Source organism: Biomphalaria glabrata, chromosome 17 (genome assembly GCF_947242115.1).
Source record: "Biomphalaria glabrata chromosome 17, xgBioGlab47.1, whole genome shotgun sequence".
Classification (NCBI taxonomy): domain Eukaryota; kingdom Metazoa; phylum Mollusca; class Gastropoda; family Planorbidae; genus Biomphalaria; species Biomphalaria glabrata.
This window is the reverse complement of record NC_074727.1, coordinates 9214696-9237100: the sequence shown is the minus strand read 5'-3', so window position 1 is coordinate 9237100 and position 22405 is coordinate 9214696. Positions and strand designations below refer to the sequence as shown.

Genomic DNA, 22405 nt, shown 5'->3' with positions numbered 1-22405 from the left:
GTTAATATCACACTCCTTGAGGAAGCTCTTAAGGATGTCCTCGTGGAGTTGACCCCCCCCCCCTCAGAGCTCTTTCCTGCACACAGCTTTACGTACAGACGTTGTTTGGGAGGCGATTTTTCGGGCATACAGACTTCAAGTCCCACTCATCAAGATCGGGACCTTTTTACTGTGGCAATGATACTGTTCATATTTAACAACTGTAGGATTTCAAAATCTGGTTGGTGGTCAAACCAGTTCCCCTAATGAATTTTTCTTAGACAGCGTAGGAGAAAGGAGTTTAGCTTTTTGATGTTGCGGAAATAAAAGGTCCAGGATTCTAATGCACAAAAGAGTGAAGGGAGCACTACAGCATTGTACACTGTCAGTTTTGTGGAGATGCTGAGTCCTCTCCCTTGCCACACCTGATCACCTGACCTTGAAGTCTGCCAAAAGCAGCTTTAGCACGTGCAGCACGGAAGTCTACCTGGTCATCTAGGTTGACGTTTACTGATAGGGTGCTTCTCAAATAGACTAACTTTTTAACATGACAAAATAGTAGAGTGAAAATATATCACATTATGTAAATACATTTTGTCTTTAGATGCTTGTTGTTGTTTTTATTCAATGGCAAAGCATAGTGCACATGAGTATTGGATTGACTTTCAATTCTTGTTATATTGAAGCATTAAGCAAATGGTATTTAATAAAAGTCCATTGAAAGTGCTTTAAGAGAAGCTGGTCTCACAGCAGACAAAACTGTAACAAATTCTAATTAAATTGTCTCTGAATAAGAATTACTAAAGAAATTTTTGTAAGTGAATGATATGATTGGCAGACCAAGGGAAATAATAATTTTAGTAATGTTTGGTAATGTCCCCTCATTTTTGGAAAAAAAAAAAAGAGTGTCAAACATTTTGCTGTAAGTATTATTTATGGGATAAAAAAAAAACTGTCTACTGTAGACAAGCAGTACTAGTTAAAATTAAATGATTCCATCAGACGATAAAAAAAATTCTTTAAGCAGAAAGAGAGAAAAAGAAGAGAAATGGATATGAAGACATTAGGAGGCGATGTAAAGGAACCTAAGGCAAATTGTAATAGGACAGAGTCGAAGAATTGACAGAAATTTTGAAATAAACGAAAATAAAATAGAAGAAATGTAAAGATGACATGTATTGAATGTCAAAGATGACATATATTCAATGTCAAAGATGACTGTATTAAATGTCAAAGATGACATGTATTGATAGGTAACTGTTACAAACTAAAAAATAAGCATTACTTTTTACTACCAGAGAAACTGCTTATCATTTGAAATCACAGTGCCGCAATGTGCAAATTAAAATGTTGAATGGTTCTTTAAACAAAAGCTCTGGATTTCGTACAACAGAAGCACACACAAAAATTTGCTGTTTACGGAATGGCCTACATGTATGAAAATATCTAATATCCTCTAATATCAGTGTTAGGGCACAATTAGGAATAAGTTATTTGTTTCATAGAAAGGGAATTTTTGACTTAGAGAGAATGACGCCATTAGTAAAAACAAGACAGAGATGTAAGGAAGAATGTCGAAATGTAAACAGAATACTTCTGATGGCTTTAGAGAGAGAGGCAGTTTTTATGGACGTAGAGATTTAGCTTGACGACATTCGACGGCTCCCTTCGTTATTATTAAACGTCTTATTCGACATTCGCTACTATCTTATATTGTTGGCCTTTTGCCTGTGTTATTGGATTTCGTTGAGTGTTACCTCCGTTTAATTTATCTGCTAAAGAAGACACAGGGCGGAAGCATATTAATCAGCATTTTATACAAACAAATATGATTCATGATTTATCGATTGAGAAATGCACAAACATGCTTTAATAAAAAATATTCTATACTCAAAAATAGTGTGGCGATATTTTCTCAAATATAACCCTTAGTAAAATATGGTGCAGATGATGTAAAGATTGTTTGTTTCTAAAGTCTACGGTTACCGAGAGTGTAATGTGGCCAGCACAACGGCCAAAATAAACCCTTTACGGGGGGCTTTTACCCTTCAATATATCGCTCCGCTGTGCAGGCCAGCTGCCTTCGTGCTTCCAGAAAATGAAGACATTTAATATGATCCAGTATTGACAATGCCATCCACCACTTTGATTAATACAACACTTGTTGGACTATATCAGTGTTTCCCAAACTGTGTTCCGAGGAACCTTAGTGTTCCGCGAGGCCTGAAAAAGTATTCCCTGAACTACTGGAATAATTAACTAGTAAGCCAACAAGTAAATTCATCTCTTTGAAACAAAAAAGCAAAGTGTTCCACTAAATACTTAGAATGTGCGAAGTGTTCCGCTAAATACTTAGAATGTGCGAAGTGTTCCGCTAAATACGTAGAATGTGCGAAGTGTTCCGCTAAATACGTAGAATGTGCGAAGTGTTTCGTTAAGGAAAAAGGGTTGGGAAACACTGGTCTAGATTATCAATGGATTTAACCCATGGTATGAGTCGTAAAAAACAACAACTGATTTCGTACTCGGAACTTGTTTATGTTTCTTTTAGACCAATTCTCATTCAAGAAAACTTTATTATTCGTGTTTACATCCAAACCGTAAAGTGGCTGTCCAAGTATGGCCTTTGACGCACATATAACTCAAATCGAACGTCACTGACTTATTAGCGACATCGCTTTTAACCCACTGACCTTTTAGTAAGACTAAACATGTCTTGATCGAGTGGCTTCTGACACCTTAAATCGCACACAAAGACTTCACCGACTACTTCACTAATGTTTCTATGTAAGCGCGTCTTTCAGGAATAAGTATTGAACACTAAATGGGAGCAGTAGTAGCAGCATTGAAGGAAGATATAAATGAGTCTTGAACGTGCACATTTGTTTATTCAATGCCAGTATATGCACAGAGGGATAGAAATGTCTTCTTTTTTTTAGTGACCCCCCGTAAGGGGTAGAGCCGTTAGAAGTTTTGTGTTGACTGTCTGTCCAACCGTCTGTCACTTTAACATCTCTAAAACTAGAAAAGATATTTAAAAAATCAAATTTAATGATATTTTACATTTTGCAAAGTTTAGAAAAATACTTTTTTTTTATTCTGAGAGCAACCCTTTAGTTTTGAAGCCGATTTTCGTAAAAATACATAATTTTAAAACTAGTTACCATTTTTAATTGTTAAAAAATGGGGAGTCTATATTAAGAAAGGGAAGGGGATTATCTTGTATATTTTATAGCTTTTAAGCAAACTGTTTTTTTTTAATTTATCAAAATAATGTTATAAAATGCATTTATAATGTTTAAATGGTGTGTTTTTTGATGTATTACCAAAAACATTTTTTTTAAAGAATGTATAATATGAGTTCATCTTTCTCATCGGATTTAATTGTCAGTTTTTAGTATATTAGTCGTTGACTGAACGCTACTAATTAACTTCTGGTGGCCATGAATAAGAGATTGGTTATTCCTCAACACCCTTGACGATTGGTCAACCATCAGATGACGCCAGGTTCACAATGAACCATATTTTTACAACAATCTGTTCACACATCTCTCTATTCCTAGATCTAAAACTCTAATTCAGCTCTAAGATAATAAAACTTCTCCTCGCAAAGATGGTTTTATACTTTAACACATAAACATACTAATTATAGTCCATTCATTTCATATTTTAATCAAATTAACATTCAAATTTGTTTTCCTAAAGCATTTTTCAAACATTCGTTCGCTATAGCTGCTAAGTCGTATTAACATACATATTAATAGTTCCATACATGATTCCGTACGTCTAACAAAAAAAGGCCACGCATGCGCAGAGCGAAGCCTCCACGCACGCGCAGAAAGAACTCTGTCCAAGCCAATATTTAACTCTAGATTAGTCTAGATCTTGGCTATCTCTAACTCAAGATCTAATTCAAAGATGCTAGATCTACTTTATACTTAAACACATCAACATACAAAATAAAGTCTATACATTTCATATTTTAATCAAATATATAGGAAGGCTTACAAGCAAATATTTTTATTTGAAAAAATTACTTTAGGTCGATTAGCTATTTTGATAGCTCCATTCATACTATTTTTGCATTCACGCATTCGCTATACTTATAACATTATTATATCGTTTAATTGTTTACAAGCACTCTCGGTGACTATATCGACAGTGATACGCAAATTAAGACCCGCGGGCCGCAAGTAACATATGGCTAGTGTTATAATCACGTCTGCTGCACTTTTTGACCGCAAACGTGTGTTTGTGTGAAGTGAGGTAGAATTGTGTTTGTGGATGTTTGTACTTTTGATATCGAAGCTGAAAATATTGATATCCGCCTTTTTGCATACATTGCTTATCAAATAGATGATGACATGACCAACGTATAATTTTTCGCATAATTGTTCGACTCAGAACCGGACACAAAAGAATGAGACATCATAAGTTCCGGAAGCTAAAAGTCTGAACGAGCGCAACCTGCTCTTGTCAACAGAGAATGCTGACCCTGTCCTTCAAAGCTGTATCAAGAGGCCAAACAAGTCTCTCAGCCCAAAATCCTCCTATAGAAAAAAAAAAATAAACGAGAACTGCCTGATCTGGAAACCACTGCGCGGTTCATCTCAGTCAATCTCAGATATAGGATTTCTGATCTGAACCCTCCGACATATAAAATGAGAAGAAGAAGAAGAAAATAGATAATCCATAGGTGGACTCGGGAGGCCGCCTCTGAGTTTGTGTGAAAACACACTCTTTTTATAATCTTGCTTTGAGAATGAAATAACGTTGAACGATATTGTTTTGGGTTGGGCTTATATACCTTCTCCGACCAGGTTAGGCTACGCCTCTGTACATCCCAGAATCTTCTCCAAACAAAGCACACGTCTGACATTTTATATAAGTGTCATGAGACTTTAACCAAAAGTACAATGTAGTGACATTATAAATGACAGTAGTCTGATTGCTGATACAGCAAAAAAAAGTCAAAGAAACCAATGTTTCTAATTGGTTGGAAAAAACTTTGAAAACACTTTACAAAAGAACAACGGAATTTTAGTTTTCAGTCTGACGTCTTGCTCTTCTGGTGATTGTATAATGTGAGTGTCATTATTTCATACGATCTGTAGGTACACAATATAGGTAAGGAGGAGGGGGGGGATATATTTGGCTGGAGGGAGAAGACTTCGTATCATTGCGGAAGACGGGATGGCGAAAATTGTTCGGGTTAATACGGTAATTGGTAAATGGATGCTCTAATCAATGAGCAGTGAAAGGAGAGGATTGTTCCACGTGCAAGTTTAGTAGCAAGTTGTCTTGGCAGTGAATGATAGCTTTGCTTTGACCGTTTTGTTGACTACGAAATCCATACAAGAAAACTGACTATCTCGGGCGGTGAGGGGGACTTAACTTCTGTTGTAAACAGAAAAAAAGGGAGTCAACCACGTAAGAATGTTGTCAAACAAACGTACATTGACTCGGATAGACTTACGGAAATACTAAATAAAGAAGTGTTTATAAGTATATCACGTGCTGTATGTGTCGAGTTTGACAGAGAAATATAAATAGGTTGTTTTGTTACACTTTGGCTTTTGGTAGTTTCTAGTTTCTATGTCGAAGAGTAACTAATGTAATAGAGAGTATTAAAAATGAAAACAAATATTTTTTTATCAGAAATGTGGATACCTGTAGGTTATCATAAGAGTCAATTTTGGAAACTATAAATAGATAAGAGAAGATTGTAGCAGGAGCCTTGATATGTCCATTAATCTATAAGTTTTAAGCTTCTTGTTAAGTCTACTACATCAGATTTCGAATTAAATGTGCTTTATATTGTGTGTTATTACATAAAGTACAAGGAGCTCTCTTGTCTTAAGACTCCATCTTTGAAAAAAATTTTTTTTTTTGTTGAAAATATGAGTTCTGTTGATCGTTCTTCAATACTAGGAACCCCCCCCCCCCCAGCATACAATTGGATACTGGGTCATTAGATTTCACTTCTAGAAGTATCAGAACAGATTCCTCACCAAAACCATTAAAACAGACTATTGTTATGAAATGAATGGAGAGAGGTCTAGAAACTCATTTCATTACATGCTAAGTAATGAATTGAAGGCGGCTTGGTGGATGAATGGTTAAGCGCTTGGCTTCCAAACCTGGGGGTCATGGGTTTGAATCACGGTGAAAATTGGGATTTTGAATTTCGGGATTTTTATGGCACCTCTGAGTCCACCCAACTCTAATGGGTACCTGACTTTAGTTGGGGAAAGTAAAGGTGGTTGGTCGTTGTTCTGGCCACATGATACCCTGCTCGTTAACCGTTGACCAAAAAAAAAATGACCTTTACCTCACCTGCCCTAGGTCTCAAACGGGAACTTAACTTATTAATTGAAGCTTAGTGGAGCAGTTCGAACCTAATTGTATTGATATATTGCATTTATTATTAGTATTAATTTTGTAAAACTGGTGATTAGTTAATTTAATGTATAAAACTAGAATCTTAAATAAACATACCCAAAACGCTTCAAAAGCGTTAGAAACATAAAGACACACAAGTGAATAAAAACATAAATGACATGCTGTTAAAATAAAGAAGCACAAACTAAAAATGAGCAGATAACCTACATATTACAAAGACTAAAAAGGGACAGATAACCCAAATATTACAGACAGTTCTGTCCAGTTTGAAACACGTTGTTTTTTTTTTTCTACTTTTCGACCTTTTTTAATCTCCCTCCTCCTTAACCCCAGGCCTTTAACTGAATGTGTCAGGTTTCACTTTTCATGAGTCTAATTAAAAGACCATCTCAGCAGTGACGTCTCTAGGGTGGGTGCGGACCGCACCCCCCGCACCTGCCTAGCGACGCCACTGCATCTCAGTAACTCAATCTGGACTTCAACATTTGAAGGACGACGGGAAGGTGAGGACAAAGTGCAGCAAGTCGGTCGCTCTAGATGTGTGGCTATCCAACAGTTTCTCCACGAACACAATGCATCAATATGTTTCTCGAAGACTCTAAAGGGGACTATGTTAATCTGTGTGGGTCTTTGATCTAAAATTACTTTTATCCGAAGAATAACAATTGCTTGAAATAAACCTTCCTTCTGAAATGAAGATCATTACTCCCTAGCACAAACTTCCTGCATGACATCCAGGGGCGGAGTGGCTATACGGGCGTTCGGGCAAATGCCAGATGGGCCGGTACCCAAATGGACCGGTAGGGCTACCGAATTGGCTTCATGGATGCCACTATGACACGTATTGATTTGTTAAATGTAACATATAGTATTCTCTTATACCAGTGACCCTTTGAGTGTCATGTTTAAAAAAAAAATTCTACATACTCTACCATGTAATACTAATTTAATTGAACACATTTTCCGAATTAATGTACAAACCTACATTCATAGACAAGAGGCGCGTTGGCTGAGTGGAAAAGCTTGAACCAGGGGTCCAGAGTTAATTCTGGTGAAGAATTAGATTTTTTTTATTTTCGGGATCCACCCAGCTCTAATGGGTACCTGACATTTGTTGGAGAAAAGTGGTTGGTAATTTCTCTTGCCACAAGACACACTCGTAAACCGTGGACTACAAAAACAGATGATCTCTATAGTAACAGATGACCTGCACATCTTCTGCCCCATAGATCGGAATGTCTGAAAGGGATACTTTATCAAACTTAACATTATGTTTTTGATGACCTAGATCAGGGGTGGGCAAATTACGGCCCGCGGGCCACATGCGGCCCGCCGAAACCTACAGAAATCATGTGTGCCCACAGTATATACATATAAAAAATGCAAATATATTAAAAATAATATCTACATAAATTATTGAAACTGTCTCATTATAAAAAGCAAACGAAGATTTTCTTATTGGCTATGCATCAGTACACTCAATTCAAGAGACAATCTCTGATCAGTATTTATTCAATGCCATGAAGAACTGTGTTGAATGTTTGGTAGGCTTGGAACAAGAAGGCAATTGTAACAACTGATGGAGCTCGATCTTTGACTGAGTAAAATTGTTTGTTTTTTTTTTATAAAAAATATCACAACCATAAACTCCAAACAGGAAAGTTTGCACAAAGCTGCTTAAAATCTACATACGAATAGTGGGAATACTAAATTCCGATTTAGGAACTAATAATTCAATGTATCCGCTATCTTAGCATGGGCAAGTCAAATGAGAACACTAACCCTAACCCCAAATCTCAAGGAAGATATTGTTATTTTACTTGAAGGACATTGACTTTGTAACCAATATGTACAGTGGAAGACAGATTTCATGCGTTTCATAATTGCTATTGCAATGGGCCTTTTGCAAATGAAATGTAAATGCATGTTAAATCTTTTCAAACAAGGCTTTCCCATTTCTACAAGCAAGCAAAAGAAAACAAGTTTTGTCATTTTCCTTTGCTGAAAGGTGAAACTATTTCTAGTGAAATGATTAAAAGTACAACACTTATTTAGATTCCTTAATTGTGCAATTTATAAAAGCAAATTTTAAGACGTCAAGAACCAGCTTTCAATACCATCAGCTCACCATTTAGCGCAGAAGCTGATTCAGCTCCAGAAGACATAACTCCAAGCAAAGAGAACCTCCAGTCAGTACTTCCTTCCACGGGAGTCTTATCTTATGCCAGTAGCTGTATTTCCACACTTTAAAAAAACTTTGATGCTGTTTACACTATTTGGGTACACATACATCTGTTCTTCTTCTTCTTCTTCATTCTCATTTTACATGTTGGAGGGTTCAGATCAGTAATCCTATATCTGAGATGAACCGCGCAGTGGTTTCCAGATCAGGCAGGTCTCCGAATAATTTGATTCTATAAGAGGGTTTTTGGGCCAGAGTCTTGTTCGGGTCTTTTGATTTAGTATGCACCATTGAAGGTCATGGTCAGCATTCACTGGTGATGCTCCACAAGAACAAGTTTAGCTCGTCCCGAAATTTAACTTCCGGAACATATATTGTCTCATTCAGTGAACAAGCATTTTTTTTTGTGTGTGGAAACTAAATAAGTATAATTATTGGTCGATTTTGACTGACTGTAATTTGATAGCAGTCACAAAGGTAACAACTAGTAAGCTAGTTCCACAGTTCCGGAACATTATGCACGAGTGTAAAAAGAAAAATACTGCACATTAGGTACAACGGTATATTTGTGGGGATGTTTTAATATAAAAAGACAAAAGTAATTTTTAAAAAAATCGTAAAATTAGTTTAAAAAATTGCTAACTCTTGTTGTAATTCCTTAACGTGGAGTGTGGAAAAAAAAGGAAGCGTGAATATGATACAGTGTAAATATGAATTAAAAGCCATTCTACACAGTTAGCTAGAATATCTTTGTAAGTTGTATATACATATGCGGCCCGCCATTCCCAAATATTAAACAATGCGGCCCTAGATACAAAAAGGTTGCCCACCCCTGACCTAGATGATGAGGTTGACTTCCGTATTGCTCGTGCCAGTGCTGCTTTTGGCAGCCTTCAAGAAACTGAAACTGAAAGTCTACAATGCTGCAGTTCTCCCGTCACTCCTATATGCTTCAGTCCTGGGCCATATACTCCCGCCACACCAAAAAGCTAAACTCCTTCCATCTACGCTGTCTAAAGAGTATTCATAAGTTACGTTGGTCAGACCACATACCAGACACCGAAATTTTAAAGCTGTCCAACATGCACAGTATCAATGCGACAGTAAAAAGGTCCCAACTTCGATGGGCGGGACATGTAGTCCGCATGCTAGACAATCGCCTTCCTAAGCGACTTCTGTACGGATAGTTGTGTGCAGGAAAGCGCTCCCAAGAAGGCCACTACAAGCGCTACAAAGACACTCTCGAGAGCTCCTTCAAGGAATGCGATATCGACATTCACGGCTGGGAAGCAGTAGCTCTCGATCGCTCCTCATGGCGAGAAGCTGTGAGACTCGGAGTCTCAGGATTTGAAGCAAGAAGAGTGGCCAGGGCGAAAGAGCGCCGAATCAACAAAAAGCTGAGAGAAGAAGCAGGCCTATCTGCAACTGACATAACCCACCCATGCCACATATGCGGCCGGCTTTTTAAAAGCGAGGATTGGACTTAACAGCCATCTTCGAGTCCAAAGGAAATGAGAAATGTGCTCATCTTCAACCACTAAGGAGGAGCTATGTTTTTGAGGACAGTTAGAATTGGATGCCCATCATATGATATGCAAATTATGGGCCGCATGGCATAGAAATGCTGGGGCCGATTTTGACACCCAGTCCGCCCTTTGATGACATCTAGTGATAGCGGAGTAAGAGTTAAACATCGGAACAGTCCGTACTGTGTATCACGTCATTCAATAGAGTTGATCACGATTTGTTTTAGCGGCCCCCGAAAGGAGAACAGACGCTATTAGTTTTGTGTGGTTTGTCTGTCCGTCCGTCCCGTTTATATCTCGTAAACTAGAAAAGATAGTGAAAATCCGACATCATGATATTTTAGACCATTTAAAGTTCTGGTGCAACGGCTACTTTTTTTCTTTTCTGAAAGTGATAAATTTAATTTTTAAAATCAACTATGCAAGCAGATCAATTGGATAATCATTATATGCCATCAGTTAGGCCAGGTTCACTTCAAAGTTCTCCTTCACTTTTATCTATCCCTTGGTCTGCTAGACCGTTGGGGCACCACACAAGATCTGTCAACCTACTTTCTCCATTAGTCTCTGTCATTTGCCTTTGATAGAATTTCATTCTGATATTCTTTCTGACAGTATTGAAAACTGCCTTTTTACCTGCCTGGGTGGACTACTTCGGAGGCCGATTCTGAGTTTAAATTTCCAACACAAACTGTCATTGTAACCTTGTTGATTCTCTGATCGATATTTTCATTCTGTAAAACTTGTGTAGACATTTTAAGCATACTTTTCAGTGTAGAGCATTAAAGAAAAACTTTTATAAAACAAAAAACAAAAAAAAAAACAGCACACTAAATATCAATGTCTGAGTAATAGAAATTAATGTAAGACAACTGTATAGATAGACCCACAAAGATTTCATAGAAATACATCAGATGACGATAGAGGCGTGAGATGTATAACAAAAGAATATTCATCATTTGACTAGAATAACACCATTAGTAGAATCACTAAACTCATCGACGCTTCAGGACAGAAGACTAAAAAGAAGAGTAGACATAAATTCATAAAACACTGAACCATAATTTGAAAATACAAAATAACACTGATTAAATACAAAGGTTTAAGAAAGCTTGCTATTATAGGCAAACAACACACGATCAGATCTATTACAACCGTTTCTTATCGAGAACGTTTCGGTGGTTTCAGGTATCTCTTGATGGATGAATCAATCTATCAATGAATCAGTCAGTGGTATTTTGCCGATATATAATAGATTATTAAATAGTGTGTATGTATAAAACTTTCAGTAAAAAAAAATAATATAATAATAATAATTGGATTATTATAGGTTACCAGCATACATCTCATTTATCTGAATAATATATTTCTGAGTAAAATATTTTTCAAGTTAAAAAGTTGCAAAGTGTCTCACACGAATACTTTCTTAGATCCTTTCAGCCGTTAATTCATATATCATTCGATCCCTTAGAACAGGGGTTCTCAACCTGTAGATCGCGACCCCCTTGTGGGTCGAATGACGATTTGCCAGGGGTTGCCTAAGACCATTGTAAAAATAATAATGTAGGGGAGTGTCATTTTATATTCTAAATTTTTTTATTTTTTGGTGAATAACAAATAGAATAGTAAATAGTAAAATGTTTTATAACACTGTGAAAGGCACCGTTACTTGGGCTTATTATTTTTACGTTTGGGGGTCGCCACATAGCGGAGAATCACAAAAAAAAAAGGTCGCTGACCTATAAAGGTTGAGAACCGCTGCCTTAGAACAAGACTAAGACTAATGCTGGTTTGTAGATTCTTATCTGAAATTTGTTGGCATGGTGATAGAAGGAAAGTGATGACAAAAAAAATGTTTTCTGTATCGTATATTTCTTAATCTTTTATAGCCTAATTTGTTAAACAGGTAAAAAGAATGTTTCCTGTGTGTTTCTTGCACTATTGCTATATATGTATAACAAACATTTTCGTTTTTAGAGCTAAGTATACATACTCTATGTATATACACATAAACATTTAAAAACAAGATTTAATAGGCAGTTTTATCCTCCTTTAGGGCTATAAGACAGTGTGACCCGCATGGGCAGCCATCGAGTTTGTGTTACACAAACTTCCCTTATTATCTTGCTATGAATCGTAACGTAATTTTTAATTATTAATATGATACATTTGGATTGGACTTATGTTTACAAGCAATGCTTTTCTTGTTCTTGTAAAAATTGTAACTTTTATTGTTTTATAATATGCATATAATATGTATGTTTGTGTATATTATCAAATAATATATTAAAAAAAAAAGAAAAAGGTTCGTTACAATTTTTATATATGATCTTTTTTTTTCCTTTCATATGATTCTAGTCAATTAAAGCTACGTAGGGTACAAGTATTACTTTTGATACAAAATAATCATGTAAATCAATATATTTAACGAAAAGAAATAATAAGATATTCTGTACTTACCTATTACTATTTAATGTGTATATTATTTAAGCTCTTTTTAATTTTGGTCCTTTTTTAAAGAGACTTTAATCATCCCGATTACTCCAGGAAATTAGAAATCAGAACCGAGGAGATGACTATCAAATCCAACCAGCAGACGTCTTCATTTTCTTTTGTTTTGGCGCTCTTTTCTAGTTTCTTTTATCAATTCCTTCTGTTAGGAGACTTTTTGAAGACTAGAGATTAATCTGGGAGGCGGTAAAACTCAATGCGTTGCTTCTAACTCTCTCGGAGACGCTGGAAAATCGCTCAATTAGCGGCGCAGCGCAATATCGCACAACAAATCGATGTCAGCGGTTGTGTGTGTGTGTGTGTGAGATGACAGTCTAAAGTCAAAGGAGGCTGTATTGCAACTGTTGTTATGAGCAATACTATTCGAACTAGATCTAGTGCACACAAATATTTCTCTTTCTTGTTTAAAATGTGTCGAGTTAATTTAAAAATAGTAAAAAAAAAAAATTATTATTATAAAGTAAAAGCTTTTTGGCGAAAATGAAGTAAAAGTACGAATGTTTCGCTGAATGTTTAGATAGACTTCAGTTTAGGGCCTCTACTGGAAACAACACCTAGATCTAGCTGTTACCTAGGCGTTGTTTACTAACCTATGACAAAGCTCGCGCTTTTCATCTATCTTATTCGACATTATTGCAACCAAGCATGCTCTTGGGGGGGGGGGGGGGGAGGGGAATCGTGGTAATGCTGACAGTGAGCGAGGAAGAGTAGAAGAGCAGGGAGCGGTAGGTGGGGGTGGGGCGGCAGGATGGCGAGAGATAGATCACTAATTACCAAAAACAAAACAATAAGATAATCTTTCATAAAAACAAAAACAAAAAAAAATTTACTTTAAAAAAAAAATGAAATATGTGTGGGCTGTCGCTATATGTGGCCTCACAAACTAAACACCACTCCTGAACCTGAAATCCAAATAAAATATATATATATATATAAACTTGGATTAGAGTAGGGCGTAATTGTCCTTTATTATGAGTAGGAAGGTGCAGGGCGAAATGCAATCAGAAAATTAAATCAAATATGGGTTGAAAGAGTTTATGTTTTATATTTAGGAAAAAAAAAAGAAACTCGAGTAATCCTTTTGTCCATCCCCTTTTGATCTTGCAACATGCAAGCATCTAGTTCAAGAAATAAACTAGATCTAGATATTTTTGTTGAACCTGTAGTCAGATAAAGAGAAAAATTGTGATATTAAGAAAACAAAAAAAAAAGACAATAAACAGAGTTAGTGGGCAAGCACAAACTCAAAGAAGACCCCTATGGGTCCGGTATCTGGCAAGTATTTAAAACTAAAAGGTATACTTTCGGTACCATAATACGAAATGAGGCGCAGTAGCTGAGCGGTAAAGCGCTTGACTTCCGAACCAGAGACCGGGGTTCGAATCCTGGTGAAGACTGATATTTTTAATTTCGGATCTTCGGGCGCCTCTGAGTCCACCAAGCTCTAATGGGTACCTGACATTAGTTTGGGGAAATTAAAGGAGGCGGTTGGTCGTTGTGCTGGCCACAAGACACCCTCGTTAACCGTAGGCCACAGAAACAGATGACCTTTACATCATCTGCCCTATAGAACACAAGGTCTGAAAGGGGAATTTTACTTTACTTATAATACGAAAGTTTGTACAAAATAATTTATAGAAATCCTGAGAAGAATCTGAAAAGGCTATTAGCTTCTGGCAGCATATGCACCACCTAGAACAAGACGAACAGACCGGATCAACAGGCGCAGTGTAGAACGATATTTGCACCATAATAGACCATAGGAATAGGTGCATATTTTCCCCGGTTCCTGACCAACTATGACTCCTCTCATCGCCTCAGTGGGGAGTCAGGGGAAATAATGGAGCCTATCATGTTTCCTCCACTATAAGCATTGAAACGGGGGAGGACCCAAGCAGTGTCTCGCTGTTGGCGGTCGTTGACTTGTAAGCAACAAACAGCTGTACTAAATCTAACACACTACAAAAACAATCTGGCTATCTGGAGTCGTCTGTTGTACCTAAGACCGCTGACGACAATGCCGGACTTTTTAACACTATTAGTTTTTGAGGACTTAAACGTCACAGACTGACTGATGGACGCAAGGACTGATACACTACACGAAATTAATATAAACTATTTTTTTCTTTTCGGGAGTTCCTAGTAAAAGAGAATTTTAAAATTAGGATATAAATCTTTGTGAATTGAAAAGGTATTCGAAGCAATGGGGGGCTAAAAAACTAACAAAAACCAACATACAAATAATACAAGACAGAAGAAGAACTAACATAGTCCACCACATGGCGGATGAATATCTCCAATGCGGGAGAGAGTAGAGGGGGGAGGAGGTGCGAGCTATAATATATAAATTAAAAATTAAGTCGCAGCAAACTAATTCTAAATTTGCATGTGGCTGAGGATTATTTACTGGTCTGTCCTCTTGTCCTGGGGAAATCATTCGCTGGCTCTCCACTAGCTTGCCTTCAGTAATCGTATATTCAAGATCCTATTAAACCCTAATGGTCATCTGGCATGATACAGCGACTCTGTCGGGGACGTGAAGGCGTTGTGCTGGATGCTCAAGCATGGGATCGATTAGAAAGATGTCGCGTAGGTAGATCGTGTTGGGATTGAACAAGTGAACACATGAAAATGGCGAGTCGGTAAATAATAGTTTTTTTTTTTTTTTTTTTTTTTTTTTGGGGGGGGGGGGGGGGTCTCTGACAGTAATACAATTGTTAGCACATTTTTTTTTATTGTTAAAGAAAAAAAATGTGTAGATTAGAATGGACAAAAATAAAAATGTCCGGTCCTGTCCTTTATATATTACTATTCCTCTTATCAGCTTGAAAAATCTTCATTGGGTAAAAAATCTAATGGGGGACAGATATTGAAAACGGCTCTAACGGTTTTCCTAGAAATTTGACAGTTTATGTATATCTTTGGGAAACAAAATACTAGCTAATTGGCCGCACTCGAATAATATGTTTGGTCGTTATAATTTTTTAATATTATCTTCTAAGACTTAATTTGTCTGGGGGTCTAGATAATCTTTATATTAAATACATACTTTTTTTTTTAGTATGTTTATTATGACGGCTTGTCTGGATGACTCCTCAATGTTTTGATTTGTGAGAATGACCAGTGTGTAATGTGTATATAGAAGAAAGTAGCCCTGTAACTTGTAAGAGGAGACCATGTTATTGACTTAAGTGCTGTTTGGTCTAATATCGGATGTTGTTATTGAAAACCCATGTCATGCATCCCATCCATCTACTTAAAGTTAGTAAGTTAATTGTATTTTGTTTTTCAAGATCTTGGAGTGTTATAATTGTGTGTAGTCGCTGAATGAACTCTTTATGTTGTCTGTTGTATTTATGTGTATTTTTCTGTTGTGTTGTCTTTATATGAGAAACGAGTCCTTGTAATCACAACAAATTTCCGTAAGGATCAATAAAGCAGTCTTAGTCTTAGTCTTAGTCTTAATATTGTTTAATTGTTAGAATTAGACATCGATTGTTACAATATTATTGTTTTAGGGACAGTGTCGGTGTGGCTTGAAACCCTGTATATTGGGATGCGTGGTCGAGAGGCTAAGTACGCTTGAACTTGGCTTGGGGGGCTTGAGTTTCGACACCCGATTCGACTAGAGTTGTGTTTACTGAGCGCCTAAAGGCAGCACGGAAAAACCTTCTCCCAGATACCCCTCCCCCCACTGGTTCACTAATGGTATTGGACCATAGCGCTCTGAGCATGCTATAAGCATGAAAGTAGCGATATATATATATATTATATTGAGCATGACTGTATAGTCAAGAAGGTAGAGAGAGTTGGCATGACTCAAGACGTGAGTGGAAGAGATTATAGCGTGAGAGGCACTTGATGAGTTGAGACATGTACAGCAGTATTCCTCCAGAAGATCACTAAGCTACTACATCGATGATGACAAATTTTGGATGTTAAGTATTATAGATATGTTTTATTCTGTTCTCTATTCAAGTGTATTTTTGTTTTTAATTTTGCATAACTGTTGAACTTATTTATTACTATAGCGCTATTTTATAGAGTACATTAAAATTTCTTACATTTTTTTTTTATATTTCAAGTAAATAAACTTATTCTACGTTCATAGAAACACCACAGGGCGTCAGTTGTTACTACAGTAATTAGTTTCTATGTTCCTGACACATTGGGGGCTCGTTAGTGGGTATTCCCGTGTGTATTCATTAAGGCTAAATAAATAAATAGACTTTCAGGAGCATTTTGCGCACCGTCTTTTAAGTCTTCATTCATAGACCTATCACCAAACTAGCATCTTCTATATACCACATATCTAGATCAAGTAGTCTAGTCTAGTCTACCGCCCTGTAATGTTGCTATGTTTGGATCTGCATCACCAATATAACTATAATACTCTGAAAACATTTGTATATGCGCTAAACAATAATTTTTTCCGGGGGGGGGGACATATTTTTTGTATCTAGCATTCATTAGTTATTAAGAGCAGAGTTATCCTTCTTACATAACGGTATCAGCTTTATAAAGGAGGGAGTGTCTTTTAATTGAAAAAAAAAAACTCTACGGTACTTGTGTAGTGTTATTATTTTATTTATTTTTTTAACTTTATTTAGTAGGAATTGAGAATTAAGAGTAGGCAAGACGCACAATTGAATGGTTCTCGGGAAGTGCAACACTGTTCCACGCAACCGACATTATTGAGACATGGTCTATTTACTTTCCGCTTGAATTATGAAATGTGTATATTTTTTTGCGCTCTAAGAAGAGCATCAGACAGGCAGATTTCAAATAGGCTGTTTAGTTTATTAATTCCTCGGTACATGCTATACGTGTATGCCTAGCTGTGAATTTGAGTGATAGTTAATGTGGGAATGGCTTGGTCAAGAGATTATGTTACATACACCTTCAATCTTTTTATCCTTTTCTTACTTTTAGAATGCATTCTCTTCATGGGTGGTAGGAAACACTTGGAAGAAGATGTGCGTAAACTGGAAGAGTAGTCCTATACCAAAAACAGTTATAACGATTTTACTAGAAATTGACAGTTTATGAATGACTATTTCTTTCAGATACAAATATTTTTTTTTAATTGACCGCACATTAAAAACTCTTAATTTGATCGTTATAATTTTACTGAATTTTTTTTTTTAAATTATCTAAATATAGTTTGGCTTACATCTTTTTATTAATGATATTGTTCCGAATGACTTTAAAAAAACAACTTATTGCATACCGCTTGATGAAGACATGATGAACAAACAGTGGAAGATATAAAAAATCTTTTGAAATCTACAAATATAAAGTAGGCCTACTAGTCTAGATCATGGATGTCTAGATCTAGATTAATAATTGTGCGAAACTCACTAGAAACATCCCTTGCAATTATGAAGCATTAAAGTAACATTGCTGTACTAGACCGTGGACTATATAGGCCTGCGGCTTCATAATGTAGGAATTTTTTTTTAAAAGTGTACTTCCACTTCGTCTCAAGATTATGCTAATTATAAGATAAATATATATGGCTCCTACTGTCTTGGAAGATAATGGACGCGCCTAGATGAGTCACTGGCTTTGGTTTCGTCTTGAGATGTAGCAGAAAGTCAAAAACCAAATAGGCCCAAATAACGGTCTAAATATATTAACCCATAAATCGGCCTAAAAAAATAGGACCGTGTATCACCTTAAACAAAAAGGGCTGCACATCAGTCTATATCTTCTGGGTTTTTTTTAAGAAAGATGACAGAAGCAAATAAGATTTATTTAATATTTTTGTTATCCTTGTATTTCTGTGGAAAGTTATAGGAAGACACCATCAAAGTTGTTTCCCCTCTAACCTTTTCCCCAAGTTTTCCTTGGGGGTGCGCTCTCCAGGTTGAGAAGCGTTGTCTTTATCCCAGTTACCAGCCCTTGATCAAACAGTCAACCTAAAGTAGTCACGAGCTGGCTGAATGCGCGCGCACCCACATTATCATCCTGACCTAATACTGATATCATTTCTTCCTACCCCGGAGACAACAGTTAAATAGCAAAACAAAAACAAAATACTTTGAAGCAGAAAATGTGTGAGTGGGGTGGGGCGAGGACCGGGGGGGGGGGCGGGAATACGTTGAGAAGGGGAAAAAAAGTGGTAGCTCCGCAGCCCTAAGGCATCGTGCGTTTCTCAGCGACCCACACAGAGGCGAGGAATCGACGATCGTAATAAGATGACGCCCGACAAATGAACAGCAGCCAAATGTCACAAAGTCGGCCACGGCGAGCAATTAGTCAAATAAAGCCGTAATAAACCGAAAGGAGGATGGGGAGGGGGGGAAATAGGGGATATTTTCTTTTTTTCATTTCATTCATTATTATAAATATTATTATTCTTTAAAGAATACTTGAACCTTTCGATGTGGATTTAAAGAGGGCTCATAAAATACTCAGAAAGACAATAAAGACAGGTTTCTTATTCAATACGCAAGAACAGATGCATGCTCATGCTCTTTCTTCCCTTGTGCTTTTAGAGCATGGGGCGGGTTGCCTGAATCAGCCAGGAAGGTCAATGACTTAGTTGAGTTTAGGTCGCTAGGGTGCATGACTAGATTAATAGGTCTACAAAGATACGAGTTGGACGTAATTATCTTCTCTTTTGAAGGAACGTCTGTCATAATTTAAGATAAGAAAGATAATAAATATGGAAATAACTCAGAAAAGTAACATTTTTACATGCGGTTCATTTGGAATTAGGCATGATGCTACTTCTGAAGTATAGGATGAAATAATTCTGAAAATTGGTAGCTTTAAAGAAAAAAAGGAAGCTCTTTTACTCCAGATAAAATAAATTTTTATCATCATCATCATCGTCTTGTGATCTGTGGGTTCCAATCTAGGGCCTGTCTAGCTCTGTTGTGAGTGTTATTACCAGCCCATCTTCCCAATCTAGGGCCTGTCTATCTCTGTTGTTGACATCTTTTCTTAGGGTGTTATTACCAGCTCATCTTCCCAATCTAGGGCCTGTCTAGCTCTGTTGTTGTGAGTGTTATTACCAGTCCATCTTCCCAATCTAGGGCCTGTCTATCTCTGTTGTTGACATCTTTTCTTAGGGTGTTATTACCAGCCCATTTTTACAATCTAGGGCCTATGTAGCTCTGTTGTAGACACCTTTTCTTAGGGTGTGAACAATTAATTTCCACTTTCTTTCCAAGATCAGTCCCAGTCTATTTCTCTGTCTCACAAAGTTTGGAGTTTTCTACTTTGTCATACCACTGTATTTTCATAATACATTGAACGCAGTTCAAATCTAAAATGTATCTGAAAACCAATGTGGTGAGAAAATGTGCAGACTTTCGGATCTATAGTACAGGCCGAAGCACAAAATACCCTTGCCTGATATATGTATCAACAGAAATATTACATTAGCAAACGGATTCGCATGAAATTTCTGGTTCCATTTTTCACTTAGGTACTTGCAAAAACACGGTTTGTCTTAAATAAACAATATATAGTCTGTGAACAAAATCAACGGGCGTGTGTAATGCTAGTAACTACATAAAGCTTAAGATATTGTCTTCGATTCAGAAGATTTAAAATGAATACAGTTTCACATGACCGTGCAAACCAGTTGCTACCCACATATATTGCCCCATCTGATACGGACAAAAGCCTTGGTTCACCTGGGGTCTACTTAGGTTTTGTTCACCGGGGGTCTACTTAAATTTTGTTCACCGGGGGTCTACTTAAATTTTGTTCACCGGGGGTCTACTTAAATTTTGTTCACCGGGGGTCTACTTAAATTTTGTTCACCGGGGGTCTACTTAAATTTTGTTCACCGGGGGTCTACTTAGGTTTTGTTCACCGGGGGTCTACTTAGGTTTTGTTCACCGGGGGTCTACTTAAATTTTGTTCACCGGGGGGTCTACTTAGGTTTTGTTCACCGGGGGTCTACTTAAATTTTGTTCACCGGGGGTCTACTTAAATTTTGTTCACCGGGGGTCTACTTAGGTTTTGTTCACCGGGGGTCTACTTAGGTTTTGTTCACCGGGGGGTCTACTTAAATTTTGTTCACCGGGGGTCTACTTAGCTTTCTACTCGTCGACTTGCGTTCTCTTGCAAGACAATGCGCAAACTGTTTCTAAAATCTAGTGGTTTATTAAACCCTTTCATAAACGGTTAAAACAGAGTTTTTACTGTGTGGTCGAATAGCTAGTAATTCTTTCCCAAAAAATATACATCAACTGTCATATTTCAATGAAAATCAATAGAGCCATTTTCGAGTAGTAAGTTCATCCACCCAGTGCATATGAAGTTGCAAACTGAATAGAGGTGATCTTAAAAAAAATGAATCATTTTGCCTGTAGCACCATCATCCTCTCGTCTGCTAAATGAAGGATGTCATGATTACATTGACATCAATGTACATGCCAACCTTGAACTTTAGGTCTAACACACAGTTATACATAACCATTGAGTCTCCTGCAAGTCTAATAGTACAATGCCAGGTGCGGAGATCAATCTTTCTCATCAGTTGATACGATTACAGACCTCAGACCGTGAACTCATCACAGTGGAAGCGAAATGCGCACGTGAGTACATAATCACTTCATACGCCCCCCCCCCCCGCATTGTTGTGTCCCCCCCCCCCCCTACCTAAAAAAAAAAGTGTAGGACCAAAATAAATATTCATTACTCTTGGGCTAAGTAGTTTGTACATGGTGGTTGAGAACGAGACGATGACATCTAGACCTTTACGCCTAGGAGTGTGGGAGCTCAGAACAGACGATGTCTAGATAGGAACATTATTGATGGGTGACAAGCATTTTCAAAAGTCAAGACTTTAAGTAAGTCTATTGATTGTCACCTTCAACTAGCCCGTAGTCTGTTGGACCGTTAGGGCACCACACATGATCTGTCGACCGTCTCCGTCTATTCCTGTCTTTGGTAGCCATGACTAGAATCTATTTCAATGACAGGCCCGTTAATTCTTTGAATGTTGTCTTCCCATCGCTTTCTCTGCCTCTTCTTCTGTTCCATGGCCGTTCCCTTGCAGAAAGGTCTTCGTGAGCCAAGATGACCTTATCATGTGGTCAGTTGTAGTTTGCCTTTTGTTTTTAATGTTACATGTTTTGAAAAACATAAAGGGCTGTTACAAATTGGAGTACCCATCGTTTTGCTAACCAAAAATAAACATGTCTTTGTTCTATATGGGTTACCTGCTCGTGTGGTAACCTACGAGTGGCTTGGGCTGGGATTTAAACATCTTCAATTCTAAAGGAACACTAACAGAATGTTTTCATACAATTTTGCTTTAAATTAAATAATGTCACAACAGTGTCTCCCACAAGGCAGTCCCTACCCACCCAGGCTGATGTGTCTAAAGGAACGTAAAAGCAGATACAGTTTGGTATCAGTTGCGACTCAGGCTAGACATTTTTCTTAAGGTTGAGTCCCTAAGCCTTTCCATGTTTGGGTATAACTGAAATTCAGCAGAGTTTGGAATCAGAGTTTTCCTTTACCTAGGTGCATTAGGCCTATTGCTATTCTACTTATCAATTGATCTTATACTTTCTGATTACTCAGTTTTAAATTCTATATTATTAATTAAAATTTCAATTTTTTTGTTTTTTTTGTTAAACCAGTTATTCAGTAGTCCACCAGAAACGTATTAAAATCAATCAATGGTCAGACTAGGAAGATCCAATCTCCCATTGCCAAGAGATTGAAGAACAAGTGGAAGGAGTAAGATGCTTTGAATTTTGGCTAGAATTGAAAATAAATTGTCAACATCTGTGATACACAAACATGTGCTAGAATAAAACAAGATCAGTTTTTT

General features: G+C 37.1%; 1 protein-coding gene across 2 annotated transcripts in view; it reads right to left on the bottom strand.

Annotated features, from left to right (window-relative positions):
- LOC129923793 (uncharacterized) overlaps positions 1 to 13200 on the bottom strand; it is a 33048-nt gene extending 19848 nt beyond the window's left edge. Inside the window, exon 1 of one of the 2 annotated variants that reach the window (XM_056016505.1) lies at positions 12550 to 13200. The gene's annotated coding sequence lies outside the window, so the exon portion shown is untranslated. Of the gene's footprint in view, positions 1 to 11503; positions 11628 to 12549 lie in introns of those variants that run through there. The other variant, XM_056016506.1, reaches the window with a different exon arrangement.
- Between the last annotated feature and the right edge of the window lie 9205 nt (positions 13201 to 22405).